Raw genomic sequence first — 16,112 nt, 5'->3', positions numbered from 1 at the left:
TTTTGAGTTGAATAACAACCGTTCATTCCTAGAGGAGAAATTTAAGTGAAAAGCTTAGGCCATCTTTGCTCTTTGGGAAGGAAACAAATGTAGTCAGAATTAAGTAGTCCTGGGCATGTACCCACATGTGTCCATACACCACCCATGCATGTGCACTCACAAAAGCACAAGGAAATAAATAGGAAGTGCCAACTACATACCATGCATTGTTGTGACCCTAGTAATAAATCACTGGACAAGCAGCCACAGTGTTCTGTGGAAGTTTGAAATTTAGTAGCAGGGAGGGCTCGCCTAAGCAATGCAGAGCAGATCTAATGCCAATTCCTCCAGCTGCTTGTCCTGAGTGTAGATGGCACCTCATTTTACCCCCAGATTGATAGAATAACTTGCAGAGGAGTAATAAGTCTTTAAGTGGTGCTAAAGTCACCCTGGAGAAATCCTGCTGAATTTACGGCGGAAGAACACTCCAATGTCTTAGACACGGCAATAAAAATGTCACCACAGGGAATCAAAGAGTAAACAAATAATAATGAGAGCAACTCTAACTTATACAGTAATATGAAAGTCACAGCCTTTGTCTTTGGAGAGACATTCAGATTTATTCTGGAGCTTTACACAGGCACTCCCTTCGGGTAGCCTTTGGAGAAAGAAATGATCATCTAGCATATTGAGAGTTCTAAATATGTCTGGGCAACGGTCTGCAAGGTGAACATGCCCAAAACAAGATGTCGCCCAAATAAATCCAGCGGAGGTGATGCTCAGATACCCAAACAACTGGTGTTCTGGGAACCGACTCCTGCCAGATGCCCCAAGATGAGTAGAATGGCAGCAAGGTGATTCTCTTTTCAGCCCTAAAGGCTCAGGTACCAGGTATTTGAGAAGAAGAAGCTAAGTCAGCCATGGGAGCAGGCTTAGGAATGTGAGGCAAATACATGTTTGCTGCCAGAAACAGGAAGAATTTCATCAAATTTCAGTTTTGGCCAGGATGCGGAGTCTCAGTTAGGGTTCTGGGAGATACAATGATCAACTCTCTTTGGATGTCTTTCTTAGAGAAAAATCATATTTTCTTTAAAATTAAAAAAATACTAAATGAAACTGAGTTACATAGGGTCATTTTCAAGGAAGTAGGCAAGAAAACACATAAGTGCCCATCACCTGCTACCCTCCTTCCTCTCCCTTCCCTGCTCCGCAAACGTTAGTGTCCCTAGTCAGTTCAGCCATATGTTCATGTCATCAGAACACACATTATTTATATCTAAACTGAACATAGGTAGGCATGATCCTAGTGAGTGAATTAAGTCACTGTCGCAAAGACATTTATATTTTCTAAAAAACTCTTACTTTACTGAAGAATGTAACTTTCTAAATGAACTTTCATTATCTGAAAAAGCTCAAACCATTTTTTGTGTGTGGTCCAAATAGCCTCATCTAAGTATGAGTTTTGGGGTACCAGGGCTTCTGAAACTGGAACAAGACTGTTTGCTAAGCTAAGGCAATACTGCAAACAAGCGGTTTTGCCTTTTGTGTGTGTATTGATTTCTAGACATCCCAATCAGATTGCTTCGCTTGAGGGTTGTCAGTGGCTTAGAGGAGTGAGCCTTCAAAACCAGTGAGGAAGGAACACACAAACCACATGATTTCAGCATGTGTACATGCGCTGTGAGACTCCAGAGACTCTATCTCAGAGACACGCTTGAAGCCCAGAGCAGGATGTGGCAACCATTCATCTACCCACAGTGTCTGCAGTTCCAACCAGGGTGCAAGCTGGCAGACCTCTGTGCCATCTCCTCCCTTGGCCCCTCCTCCTTGCAAGTTTCCTGTTTCCTGTTCTGAACTATGGTTTGCACCTGAGTTCTACTGATTTCTACAGAAGGTTTGCCTTCTGATTTCCACTGTGAACTAAAGGTGGAAGGGACTTGGCTCGTGTGTGCACTGAGTATGGGTGGGGAGAGGTGTGCCCGGGTTGTATCCCTCCTTGTGCTGCCCGGGTTGTATCCCTCCTTGTGCTGCCCTGGTGGAGGTTGCCCAGGGCTGACTGAGGTTTACAGAGACAGTACATTCTACAGAACTCTCCCTCCAGGGGTTGGGTTGATTGTCTCTATCCTATGCCCTGTCAGGCGTATGCTGCTGGTCCTAGAACTTGACACCTGCTCACCAATTAGTAAAGTCTGTCATTTTGGTACTTTATCCAAATGTTCTATGGGACACTTCTATTTCTTCAGCATAGTGGCAACATGCGCTCTCTCTCCTCTGGGGCTTGCTATCTTAGTGGAGAATGGAGACTTTTTTTTTTCTCTCCCTCCTGCTGGGTACTAATTTCATTGCAAGAGTAATAGATGGGAGTTTTTGTTTGGAGGGAACTGCTAATATTTTATTTAAGGCAAAATGAGTTCTGGTTCAGGAAGTGATTCTGTAAAAAACATAAATTCATCTTAGCTTTTTCGTCATTTTTAATCACATGAATAAGAAGATGGTATCTAAACGCCCGTGTTCTTCAGATTAAAATTAAAAATAAACTTTGGGGTCTGTATTCTTTTTCTTTCTTTAAGATGTCTCCAGAAATGTTAGCCTTGAAAAAACTGGCCAGTGAAGCGTGTGGTATTCCCATCCGAGTCCTTTGTATCCCCCCACTTCCCCTGCTCTTTCATTGTTATTCTCAATCTACCCCTCCCCCATCCCTCTGCTTCTCTTTCCATACCCAATCTGTGAGCCGACTTATTAAGGTCTTATTTTCCCGGGACATGCTTGGAGTGTGGGCTGCCAAAATCCAACACCCTGCAAGAGAGCTCCATGTTTATGAGAGCTGTTGATGGTCTAGAAGTTTCACTGTGATTAACAGGCTGAGGAAACTAAGTCTGGGCATAGGATTCATCTTGTTGTCCCTTTTCTTGTCCCAGATCTTGCTCTCTGGGAAGTTAGGGAGTTAGTTTCAGCACAGCTCAATGCTTGCGGAATCACTCCTGGGGCAAGACTGTGGTGTTCGATGTAAGGGAAACATTGGACAACAACGTGCTCAGATTCGCAGGGTCTCCTGCAAGGACAACCTTTCAGGGGAGGCTATGTTCTCCCTGGTTCTCTTTTATGTTTGGCAACAGAAACTTTTCTGCCTCTTAGCTCTTCCAAAGGGCAAGTCACACTCCGCTGCAAACCACCCAGACTGATGATTCCACAAACAAATTATGAAATAAACAGGCAAGAAAGAGTTGCTAGCATGCATTTCTTAAAGGATAGTTTGTGAAACCTTTTATTCCCGTCTTCCATGCACCTCTGCTTTACTGATTTTTTGTTTTGTTTTGTTTTTTTTCTACTGACAATTTTGTTATTGGAAAGAATAATTAAGTTGTTCATACTCCTTGGTGGACAACCAAGTGTTTTCCTTTTCAAACAACTGTGGTGTGAACATTCTTTAGCCTGATGCCAGACACCAACACTCACATTGCTGCCTTGCAACCCCCACCACTATGCATTACGCTTTTTACATAGTTTTTTCTTTTTGTGAGTTCCTCCTCTCTGCCCCAATTCAAGCCACTTTCTCTGAACTCCTTCCCAGACCCCTAATGAAAGTTATTGTTCCATGATGGTTCTGAAACCCACTTGCTTGACTTTGCCCTTGTAATTTTTACCAGGATGGGACTCTTGCTTCCATCCTTCAAGACGTTATAGGGAAGAAATAAACCTTGGGTACCAGGGTACCAGAGCCTCTGTGATGGACATGCCTACTCTGGAACAGATTTTTGTTGTTGTTGTTGCTCCAGGCTTGATTGACTCATACTCTCATACAGGTGAGGACAGATCTGATGTCAGTCAACGCTACTCTGTCACCTCATATTCGTGGAGGATTATCCAAAGCTTATTCTACTTTAGCTGAGGGGAGTAATGCAAGCTATTTTTCCAAGTCCCAAACATAAGAAACTCCAAAAACTGCCCTAATTTTTTTCTGATATAACTGTAGATTTTCTTAGGCTACCTTCTACAGTCTTTCTGCCCGACAGATCACAACACATTTTGTAAGAGTCTGAAGAAGACAGAACTTAAAAAGGAAATCTCAGAAAACAAAACAAAAATTACAACATGGTGGTGAATGTTCTTTGCATATCTGATATATCAGTGTATATGTTATAGACACATACATGTGGTTCTACTTGTATTTGCCTGTGTTTTAATGAACCTTAATCTAGTCTCTATTGTATTTTGTTAACACACAATTGTCCCTCAATTTTCTATGGCTCATCAAACTTTTTCTTTTTTCTTCAAGTTACATTCTAAATGTTTTCCCCTAAATCAAGAATGAATTTCAATGCTTATTTATCAATTTGCTTCAAAATACTCTCATTTTACTTCCAACACACACACACACACACACACGGTTTCTTCTTCCTTCTTTTTTTTGGGGGGGGGCTGGTTTTTCTGCAGCTTTGGATCCTGTTCTGGAACTCTCTCTGTAGACCAGGCTGACCTCGAACTCACAGAGGTCTGCCTGCCTCTGCCTTCTGAGTCCTGGGATTAAAGGTGTGCGCCACCACCACCCAGCTCCAACTTTCATACTTTTTAAACATTACATTTTCCTTTTAAAGTTGAGAGAGTTCATATAACTGCCTTTTAGAAATTTTAAATGTAGTGTTTTTGTTTTATTCATCAGCTTTGCATCTGTTGTCAAACATTTTTATCACAACCAGAAGGGGAAGAAGGAGACCTTTTATCCACATAAAATCAGTTTTCTGCACTCTTCCACCCTTGGTAAGCACTAATCTAATGTTTCTCTCTTTGGATTTACCTATTCAGGACCTAGCATATAACCAAGAAACAAGTGAATTTTTAATTTAGCATAAAATTTTTGAACCTCATCTACATTCTAGACTGCATCGTTACTTCATCTAGTCTACTCTTTTTTTTATAGTTGAATATTATTTCATTATGTAACTTTGCATGTTTTGCTTTCTTATTCGTTGAAATACATTTGGGTTGTTTTAAACCTTTGCACAGTATTATAGTAGTGTTATAAACACTTTTGTATAATGTATTTATTATCAATGTAGAAAAATATATAGTTAATGGTGGAATCTCTTGATCACAGGACAACCTTAGGCTTAAGGTTTTTGAGTGATGTCAAACTGTTTTATGAAGTTTACATGCCTGCCTCTAGAGAAAGAGAGAGTTCTGCCTTCTATGCTGTCTTGCAGATAGCTACTATGGCCAATCTTTGGCGATTATTGTCTGACTTTTGTATTACAATAATGTGTATTGATTCTCTTGTTACTATTGCCTAATGTCTGACAAAAAGCAACTTAAGGGAAGAGGATTTATTTCAGTTGAGGTTTCAGGAGACATATTTCATTATGGTCAAAAGGCATGGAAGCAGAACCAACTCCGCTGTGGTCACAGGAGAGTTTCTTGTCAAATCTTGGCGGATCAGAAAGCAGACAAAGGAAATGCCAGGACTCAGCAGCCCCCCCCCCACTTTTATTCAGTGTTGACCATATTCAGGGAGTGGCTCTCCTCCACAGCTAATTTTTCTGAAAAAAAAATTCTTAAAGACATACCCAAAGGTGTGCCTCACAAATGACCTCAGTATTTCTGAACCTAATAAAGTTAACAATTGAAGCTAAGCACCACAATAAACATCCTTGTAAATAAGGCATGACTCACTGTGGTTTCTTTCACAGTACCCTAATGAGTTAGGATGCCCAACAGTTTCCTTCTGCTTATTGGCCACTTTTATATAAGTTTTGGAGGAATTCCCATTTTGATTCTTCAGCCATTTAAAAATTACTCTTTCCACATCCAGTGGTGGTGGAGAACATCAAGGAAACGGTTTTCCGTGCTTGAGTGTGGAAATTGTATCAGCACTCACGAAAACCGATAACCGATAACCAATAACCGCTTAAGCTCAAGCCCGATACAATCCCGGCATGGTGGGGGATTGTCGCCATGAAGTCCATTGCTAGCTGAGGAGACGTTGCATTTGGTAGCTCTTGTGAGGAGAGTCAGATTTCTTAATAATGTGACCTTTCCTAAGTTAACCACTGAGCAGGACCGGCCCCCACACCCAAGACTAGTTGGGCAACACAGACTGAACCTGAGAAGAATGAAGAACAAGACTGAAAGTTGGCTGGGAAGGAATGGGAAGGTGGAGAGAATAACTGTGGGAGGTGTTTGGGGAGGTGAGGTGAATATGTTCCAAATACATGTATGTTCCAAATACATGTATGAAATACTCCAAGGATTAATGAAAATAATACAAGATTGACGATTTAGTTCCAAGTGGTCAGCCAAGGCATATACAATCAAGTAATAGTATATGGAGATCATATTTATAGATTTGTGTTATATAAATATGAGTATTTATGTATGTAACATAATTACAGCAAATGGAGGGCGAGAGACCATGAACTTGAGAGAGAGAGAGCGAGAGAGAGCGAGAGAGAGAGAGAGAGGAGAGAGAGAGGAGAGAGAGAGAGAGTGCCAAGGGGAGATACCTTACATCAGACTGGCATGAAGGATGAAAGGAAAAGGAAAAGTGATATAATTGTATTTTAATCTCAAAAAATTTTCCAAGGCTAATTTTTTGAAACCAAAATTTGCCATTCCGTTGCATACCGGGCATCCAGCAAATGTGATATAAACCCTTGGACCTGAGTACATTTGGCCTTTTAAACATGTCACAAAAACTAAGACTTCATCAAGAGGTGGCTACTTCTGTTTTGACTGGTGGTTTTCTAACATGGGGAGTAAAGATAGCCATGTAGCCTGCAGAGAAACTAGAGTAACTAGAAGACACGTTTACAGGATCCAGCTGACTGCCAAAAAAATTAAAATCTTCCCTGTACGTTTCATAAAATCCTTTAGGGAAAATCTGGCTGCGATCACTGCTGATTATCACGCTGACTGGACTGGTAAGGGTGTAATGCTGCAGCTTCATATCGAAGAAGTTTGCTGGGTGAAGAATTCAGTATGACAAAATTGTGTCGATGAACTATGTAATGAGCTTGTAATCCTCTAGGAAATAGTTTTGTCTATGAATATATCAAAACCAATTTCTTAAAACGTAGCAAGTCAGTTGTGAAGATTGGTCCACTTGTGGTTTTTGGGACGCCTAACGTTGGGAACAGCGGCGGTCTCTGACTCTTTTATAGGCCTATGGAACCCTACTCCTTGTATTGTGATAACTTTCTTTAACACACTTTCATCATGATGCTGTGTGTCATCCTGTGATGTGGCCAGATGGCTGTCACTAGAGATCAAATCAATGGAATTGTCCAGAATAGATTTTTTTCTGCAAGAAGCCCAGTACCAGATGCTTTATTATAGCAACATAAAATGGACCAAGATGTTGACTGAATAAAGGAAATTATATATTCGTTCGTACACTTCCTGTCTTGGTATAGCTGTTTATCTTTCCATAAACATCCATGGCTGTTCAAAGTTTGCTGATCTTTCAATACTCACTTTCTATTACATAGCTTCATCTGAGCTATACTCTCTTATTGATTGATAGCGACAGGTCAAGCAATCAAAATAGATGGGACAGTAGATGAAATATGAGCCTTGTCCAAACTAAGCTTCCAGATCAATGTCTTAGAGCAACAGTAAGCAAGTGAACAGATATGTTACTATCTGACCATCATCACAGATGCTTAGGGAATTCAGCTTTAGCCTTAGAGAGGGCCACACAGTGACGTCACACAGCGGCGTCACACGGCGACGTCACACGGTGGCGTCACACAGTGGCATCACACAGTGACTTCATGCTACTCCTCCATACTTCTCATGAGTGTGTCATGTGTATCGATCTCATTTTGGAAGCAATGTCTCTTCCATTTCTAGAGTTCAAGATTTATTTTTGGAGGGTATCTGTCTAGATGTTCATCAGCAGATGAATAGAAAATGTAGTACATATACAAAATATAATTTATTCAGCAATAAAGAAAAATGATATAAAACTTACAGGAAAGTGGGTGGGTGGAAAACAGAAAGCAGAAAACATTACATTGATTGAGGTAATCCAGGCTCAGAAAAATAAACACCGTATCCCCATATCCTTTTTCATAAGCCGTTCTTTGCCTTTAACTGTTAAATATGTGTCTCTAAGTGAAAGTAAATCTAGGTAAAACCTCAGTAACTAGAAAAGGGTCCATGTGAGACATAAAACTTTTAAAGAAGGACAGTGGGCAAGACAATAAAGCAGAGGTTGGAATATTTTTGGGACTGCAGCAGGGCAAGGGGAGACTCAGAGACAGAAGGGGATCGGTGAGAGAGAAAGACAGACAAGCGTAAAGACATATGTACAAAAATCCCATGTGGAAACCTACGGTGTTGTGAGCCATTAACACCCAACACACACGGGGAGGGGGAGGAGTGGGAGAGGGAGGCAGTATGTTTTTGTAAAAAATAATGAATAATGCATATTTAAGTAAGACAGAAAATGGCTAATTTTTGAGGCTCTGTAGGAATAAAGAACTTTTAGAGATTACCTGTGTATGTGGTTGGATATAGAGCAACAAGCTAGCCTCTGTTGACCAAGTTTGCCCTGAAACTCATTTGCCAATCTATTTAACCAAGAGTGATCTCATTAGGAGCTAAAATGTGTCAAAGTCATGCCCAATGACGAGTACTGTTTTAAACTAATTAGGGATTAGAAGCCAGCTATAATTTTGTATAACAGAATGGGGAGTAACACCTTCCAGAAGACTAAGGAAAAATGAGAACTGTATGACACCCCTCATTTCAGTAGGATTGAAAGGAGCAGTCCATGTGCTTACATTCACTTTAAGTCACTTAATGCAGAATAAGTTCAGAAACATTTCTCGGGAGATGCTGTCACCCAGACTGTTGCATTCATAAATGCATCCCAAACCCCTAATATTCTTAATGGCACTGGGTTTAACCCACCCAATTCTCCAAGTCTCAGAACTCATGGATTAAGAGTAAATCTTCATAAAACAGAAGAAAGAAGAGGCAAGGAAAGAGGGTAAAATAATTTTGATCCTGGAATTCTTTTCTAAGTAATAAATGGGAGTAGATTCCAAAGTTCTTTTTAGCAGAAAAAAAGACTTAGGAGAGATGTTTGGGCAGTTACACAGACGGTTAGTTCCCTGTGTGTTGCCCCTTGTTTGGTCCACACAAATTTGTTCCTGAAGATTCTTCTGGAGGCATTCTTTCCGAGTCCTAGGAGACAGTGTAAGGTCTTCAGACTATTTTAGGCAGAACTGACAAAGGGTCACACATGGTCCAGGTTATCCTACTGCATCAGGCTTATCTGTGGTCCAGGCCATCCTACTGCATCAGGCTTAACTATGGTTCAGGCTATCCTACTGCACTAGGCTTACCTGTGGTCCAGGCTACCCTACTGCATCAGGCTTACCTATGGTCCAGGCTATCCTACTGCACCGGGCTTACTTGTCGCTACCATTCCCTGGATGTTTACATGGTTGCTGTACTTTCTACCAGAGACTGCTCTGTGAGTCCATAAACTTAGTCAAGGACCCTAGACAGATTAGTGTACAGAACATTTCGGACACGTGAATCTTCTGGCCACAGCTGTTGCTGTAGGTGATCAGATAAGCAACTTCTTAGAACGGTTGATCTAGAGAAATTGAGGCCAGAGGTAACTGGCTTTTTTCAAGCCAAGTAGTACTGTCAACAGAAATAGTCTCTTTCTCTGCAAAGTAAAAAAGACAACGCTCTGGAAAGCACACAGATTTCTATTCAGAGGGGTTTAATTACTAGTGCCATACGCACTAAGAGAAGGAAAGTACACAGGAAGAAAGGGTGGGCAAGGCCAATCACCAGGAACACCCTCCAGCTCACACTGGTAGATCGCGGCCGGCCCATAGCTTCTCTCCCCTCAGATCTTGAAGACTGGACTCCGTATGCCCGATGGTTGAGTGCTAGGTTACAGGTGTGGTCTGTGTTCCATGTGCAGCTTTGGATTTGACCTGACTGAGAAGTGAGGGAATAAAGAAAGAACAGACACAGACACCTGCACTGGAAGAACTGGTGCCCACTGGCCTCTACTTGTTTTGAAGGAGGACACCAGTTCCTGAAAACAGCCCTGAATCTAAGCCCCTTTGTTATGCACAAGACAGGAGGAGGGGCTGGCTAGTCTTAATAGAAAGTTGCTGTCTCAGGCTGTAAAGAGGGAAGAGGAAGCTGCCTTTGCCAGTCTTTACACATACGAGCAAATCCTTAGTAAACACTCTTACTAGCACACACTGTCAACAGCCATACTCTGACTAGAGGAAGGCTTTGCTGTTCTGAGCCTGACCTGTATGAGAAAGGCTTTGCCAATTTCCTATGGGTTTGAGGCATTGGTTCTTGACATGGCTGTGCCTTTGTCAACAAAACCCATTCACTCAGGGCATCATCCCCTCTTTACAAATTCACTCAAGGCTTTCTCAGGTATATGTGGATGATTAGCACGTATTTCCCATGTGTTGAACACTGGAACATGCCAACGAAAAGCATATACTTCATAGCATTTAAAAATAATGTTGGATTTTACCCATGATCCAGAATGAAAGAAATCTACTCAACTGCTCATTCTTGGCATCATCCTGTTTCCAAAGAGACTAACTGGAGCCGTCTGCCATGTCACTGCATCAGCTGAGGACATGAAAAATACACTTGTTCTGCCACACGCATTTGGTGGCTTTAATGTTGGGATGACGCTGCCGTATTTCAATATTTCACACAGAACCGAACGGGTGTCACTCCTGGGAGTGGAAAACACTTCACCTGACAGCAGGAGGCAGCGGCTGTTCTCCTTGTGATCCAATTCATCCAGATAAAGGAGTAAAGGAACAGGAAGGCTCCCAAGAGCCACAGAATGTGCCTTGAGAGGGACATTGCTGTTCTTTTTCGCTTTCCTCTCATTAGCTGCCAGAGGCATAGAATCCAGAGTTGGAGTAATTCAAAGAACCAAAGGAGGAGCAAATGGCTCAGAGTTCCCCAGCCTCAGCATAAACAAACAGCGACCAAGAAGACACTTAGTCCTGTCTCTATCTTTTTCTCCTCCCCCTGCTCCTCCCATAGGTATGTCTTGTGATATGACAAAAGAAGCTTAGGATAAGGCTAATGAAGCCATCAAACAGCTGTTACTGTGGATACTGGGGCAGCAGGGCCTCTGCACAAGCGCCTTGGCGTTTGCTTCTCTTGGGGAAGAAGTCATGACAGCCACACTGAACAGTGGGAATTCCAGAGATTTTACTCTCTGAGCTTCACGGCCAGAAACATTCCACTGAACTTGATTTGGTTCCCTTTATGCCACAGGAATAGCCTTCAGACACTAGACCAACAGGGCTTAGCATTGTGGAACTGTATCCTGATCATCACAAAATACAGCCGCATTTAAGTTTTCCTTTTTGCTAGATACCAATGCAAAAAAAACATGCTGTCTGCACTGCAAGTTGGTGCCTTTTAAAGTCTCTCGTTGTCTTAAGAAATGGAAGTTTCTTTTCCTTCTATAAGCGTTATCTCCAGAACTTCTTGAGTGTTCATGTGTGTCGGGAGTAGTTACAGGCATGCTATCTGATTGAAAACTAGTGATAACAGCAGAGGCAAGCGCTATCACCTGCCATCTCCACACAAAGGCAACATCATAAGGAAATTATGTAACTGCTGCACATTCTCAGATTCCGATAAGAGAAGATGTGGGTATGAACCCTTTGGCCTTAGCCTCCACAGCCCATGCCCTTAGCCACATCGTGGTTCTGCCTATTGTGACCCATTGGCTTAGCAAACAGTATATTTATAGCATATCTTCCTAACGTTCTTATTGCTGAAGGCATCGTGCCGTTCAGATGCAGGGCCCGGAGGCTCCTGAGATGGAACTGAACTGAGAACCTCCTTCTTGAGGACTAGATTTCATGGTATCAGAAGGCACCATGCAAGCTTCCAAAGGAGGGAGGCAGCCAATAGGCCTAGAGTTACGAGGCCCATGAATTATAACAACAACCAGCATGGCATTGTAATCCAAAGTATGCAATAGTGATAAGAATACCTTGGTGGTAACCAACAGCTCTCTAAACGGACTGAACAAGAGGGAAACTATGTTTGGTATTGACAATCTAACCTACTACCCAGGGCTAGTAAATTCAACTACACAGGGCTAGTGAAGTCAGCTACCGAGGCTAGTGAAGTTAACTACTCAGGACTAGTGAAGTTAACTACCCAGGGTTAATGAAGTTAACTACCCAGAGCTAGTAAAGTCAACTACCCAGGGCTAGTGAAGTTAACTACCCAGGGCTACTAAGGTCAACTGCCCAGGACTAGTGAAGTTAACTACCCAGGCTAATGAAGTCAACTACTCAGGGCTAGTGAAGTCAACTAACTACCCAGGGTTAGTGAAGTCAACTACCCAAGGTTAGTGAGGTCAACTACCCAGGGTTTGTTGCAGCAGAACCTCCAGCCACCACTTTGCTAAACCACCATCACTCCTGAGTACAGTCCTTGGACCCACAGATAAGTGTAGTGCTTACCCCTCAGGAAGGAAACGTCACTGCCACAGACAGGAGGACCCTTACAGAAAACCACAACCAATCAAAATGTACCGAGGGACTCAGCTGCAATCTGCCAAACAACTGCTGCTCCCAAGGCTCAGGGAAGAGAGGGCAGAAAGATCCAGAGAGTTTTCCGTGAGATTGTGCTTCCTGGGAATGTCAGAAGCTCTCACATAAAGCCTCACCCACACTACTGCCTAAACAGGAGCTGAACGAGGATGGTTAGAGACATGCTAAAGTGGATGGGGAAAGCCCACAGGGTCTGATTTTATTCAAAATCTTATTTTTAATATGTGAAGTGGCTAAGGTAGGAAATTATGGTTTGTAGAATATGAAGATTTACAAACCAACTTTGTTTGCTCATCCACAAAGGAGTCCCCTTAGCGTCATCCTAATAGGTTCTTTAGTCTCTCATCAGCTCGGCTGCTGCTGGTCCTTGTTCCCCATCATGAGCCAGGAAAGGCGGCACTGTAGAGAGCAGGCAGTGTCAAGGGGCCCAGGATTTAATCCCTGCTCACTGCTTCTACTGAAGCTATTTTCTTTGCAATTATTTGTTTATTCATTTGTGTGTGTGTGTGTGTGTATGTGTGTGTGTGTGTGTGTGTGTGTGTGAGAGAGAGAGAGAGAGAGAGAGAGAGAGAGAGAGAGAAAGCATGATACATGTCGAAGTAAGAGAATAACTCGCATCAGGCAGTTCTTTCTTTCTCCCACGTGGGGCCCAGCAGTACAATGCAATCTTGTGCCTTTATCTGCTGAGTCATCTCCTTGCTATGACTTTTATTATTTGGAACGAAGAAGGCACTGGTCTATAGAACTGACCTTTAAAGAAGAGATAGGCATCTAATGTCTCTGGGGAAACATCCCGATTCTCACAGTCTCCAGGTTTCTCAGTATGCCTCCACTGGACACACTCTGAGTTATCAAATGTGCCTTGTTAGAGGTACATTGCACACCCCAATAAAATGCTCCTTATGGGTTCTGACCTAAAGCTTCAGGTCCTCTATTCAAGCTTACCGGCCCGCAGCATGCCTCCTATGACCAGGGGATGTCCTGATTCCAGGCCCAGGTCTCCCTCTAGAGGATATCATCATATTTTCTTCATTTATTGTAACCAAGTTCAAGGAGCTCCAGGACATAGAAAACAGGGTCTCTGGTACCCAGGTGTGCGCCCTACTCCTTTTTAGTTCTTACTGGAGGAAAATCCATAGAGAGTAAGTGGATTAGTTCTCCCAGGGATAGCCACAGATATGCACACTAGCATACAATAACCTAGCTTTAGCCTCATAGTTCAGTACTGAACTGAGTATTGCAGCCTCAGGGCTATGGAATGGCTAGTGTCCACAAACAGCAAGAAACATAGGTTTTGAAGAATTTCCTTAGCTTCTTTTTTTGAGTCATTCACTCTGAACTGAAGATTTTTAAATGTATTTTTCCTAACTGAAAGATGGCAGTCTCCAAATGACCTGAGTTCAGTATTATTTGTAATAGAAAAGTAACTCTAGAATGTTGAAATCTACATGTCAAATCACCATCTGTACATATGGGCGGAGTCCCAAGGCTTCAGAAACTTGGCCTTTGTATGTATATGAGACTTTGATCTTTTAAATGCTGGTGATGATATAGACTTCCTGATAATGGTTGGCTTATCAGAGAATCAAGTTTCTCTTCTAGAAGAGCATTTGTTTCAAGTTAGAGGGTAAAACCAAACAACCCTGACAACTAACACGGTCAGATTTGGCACCCCCCTGGTACCCATCACATTATATAGACACTTGGATATTGTGTGTGCCTGGAAGAATCCTGCCTGGACCTCACTCCCTTCAAGCCATGACGCTACCTGACCAAAGGCAAAACTCACCCGTGTTGTTAGGAGATGGTGTAATGGAGGTCTAAGCACTTTGACTATGCTGACGCAATCTTCCTAGGAAGGCAGGAGCCCCTATCCCCAGGTCAGTCATACGACTTTGCATTTGTGGAAATGGAGTAGCCGCTGAGTTTGCCAGGGCTGCACAGATGGTAAATACTTACAAATGAAAGTGTTCCTAGTTTAGTATGATGATATTTTGATGTGACTTGTGCCAAAGTCACATTACATCATCAGGAAAGGTTTTGCTTCACATCAACAGAATTTCCAGGAACTCCTAGAGAGGCTCCGGAGAAGCGAGTTTTGGGCACTCAGCCTTCCTCGGGTCGGGAGCAGTCCGAGCTGCCAGTTGCCAGTTTTGCCCTCCAGGCTCAACCCTTCTCACTTCAAAGGCCTCATGCATATACTGTGGCATGGGACAAAATCCCCTCATTCCCTCTGCCCTAAAATCTAGGGTGTTTGAGTTTCACTCCTTTGGGTCTATGTGACAAGCAAATTAAGCCAACTGAAAGTCTGCCCCCCATGACAGTTGCTGCAACGGATGAAACTCTCTTTAAATAAGCCGGCAAGAGGTAATGGCAGACTACTGGTTTCGGCTCAGGCTACTGGCTTTATTCTCCCCAAATGCATGTCTGGTTGAGGGTCAGATAGGAACACTCACTTTCCTAGTGGGGGCGGGGGGTATGCTTTCAAATGGGTTCTTCAGGATTTGTAGCTTGGGGTTCTTCTAATAAAAATACTGTCCCCACCGTTTGTGTGTATACTGTTCTGGACTCGGGGGAGGGAGCAAGTGGAACAAAGTCCTCTTAAACATGTTCTTCTAGTGGCCTTACAGGAACACCTCACTGTGGCACACTGTGGATTTGTTTGTTAATAATTAACACTGGAGCTCTACCTTAAGGAGGCAGGTGTCTTACGTGTCCATGGCTGAGAACCAGCATTTTAGGCAGGTCAGGTGACCAGAGCAGTCCCAGGATCTGCCCGAGACCAGTCCATGGATGGTTCTGGAGAGAGATGGGTGACTGAGAACTATATTTCACTACTCATTTTTCTCCAGAATCCCTAAAATAGAATGAGTGTTTCCAACCATGTCACGGCTCTCTGATACATCAAATATCTGGGTTGAAAGGTACCCTAGACACCACAGAGCTCAAAGCACATATGCCTTTAACGGTGTGCTGTCCTGGATCGTAACAGACTCCATTTGATATATATCTGGTGTTATTGAAGGGCCCTGGAGTGTGAAACTGATCCTGGATTTCAAAGGCTTAGTGTAAGAAAGGGAATGGCAAATATCTCATTCATATCTATACTGTTACATAGCAAATTGACAGTTGGATGACATTTAAATGAATAAAATAATTAAAAGCTGGGGAGATGGCTCAGTGGAGCGCCTGGTGCACAAGCTTGAGGCTTGCGTTCAGATCAGCAGCGTCCACTGTAAACACAGGCACATGCCTTCGATCCTATGGCTGGGGAGTTGGGGAGGATGCCTGGGGCTTGTTGACTAAGTAGTCTGGCTGAATTGGTCCAGGTTCAGGGAGAGATCTTGTCTCAAGAAAACAAACAAAACAAGGACCAATAACTTATCCTTACAGTAAACAACAACATGCTACTGGCACCAAACCATCTTACTGGAACGGAAAAATCCAGATCCACCCTGAAAGGCGTAACTCAGTCACCCAGAGAGGAGGCACCCATACCTTGCTGAAACCTCAGCTTACCCCGAGGAGGCAACTTTTTTAAATCAA

The 16,112-nt window shown here is 42.8% G+C and overlaps 1 protein-coding gene across 13 annotated transcripts in view; it reads right to left on the bottom strand.

Moving 5' to 3' along the window:
• Window positions 1–16,112, bottom strand: part of Prlr (prolactin receptor) — a 172,451-nt gene that overhangs the window by 109,873 nt on the left and 46,466 nt on the right. The window lies entirely within an intron of this gene.

This window comes from Myodes glareolus, chromosome 15 (genome assembly GCF_982192425.1).
Source record: "Myodes glareolus chromosome 15, mMyoGla1.1, whole genome shotgun sequence".
Classification (NCBI taxonomy): Eukaryota; Metazoa; Chordata; class Mammalia; order Rodentia; family Cricetidae; genus Myodes; species Myodes glareolus.
This window is presented reverse-complemented; position numbering and strand designations above follow the sequence as displayed.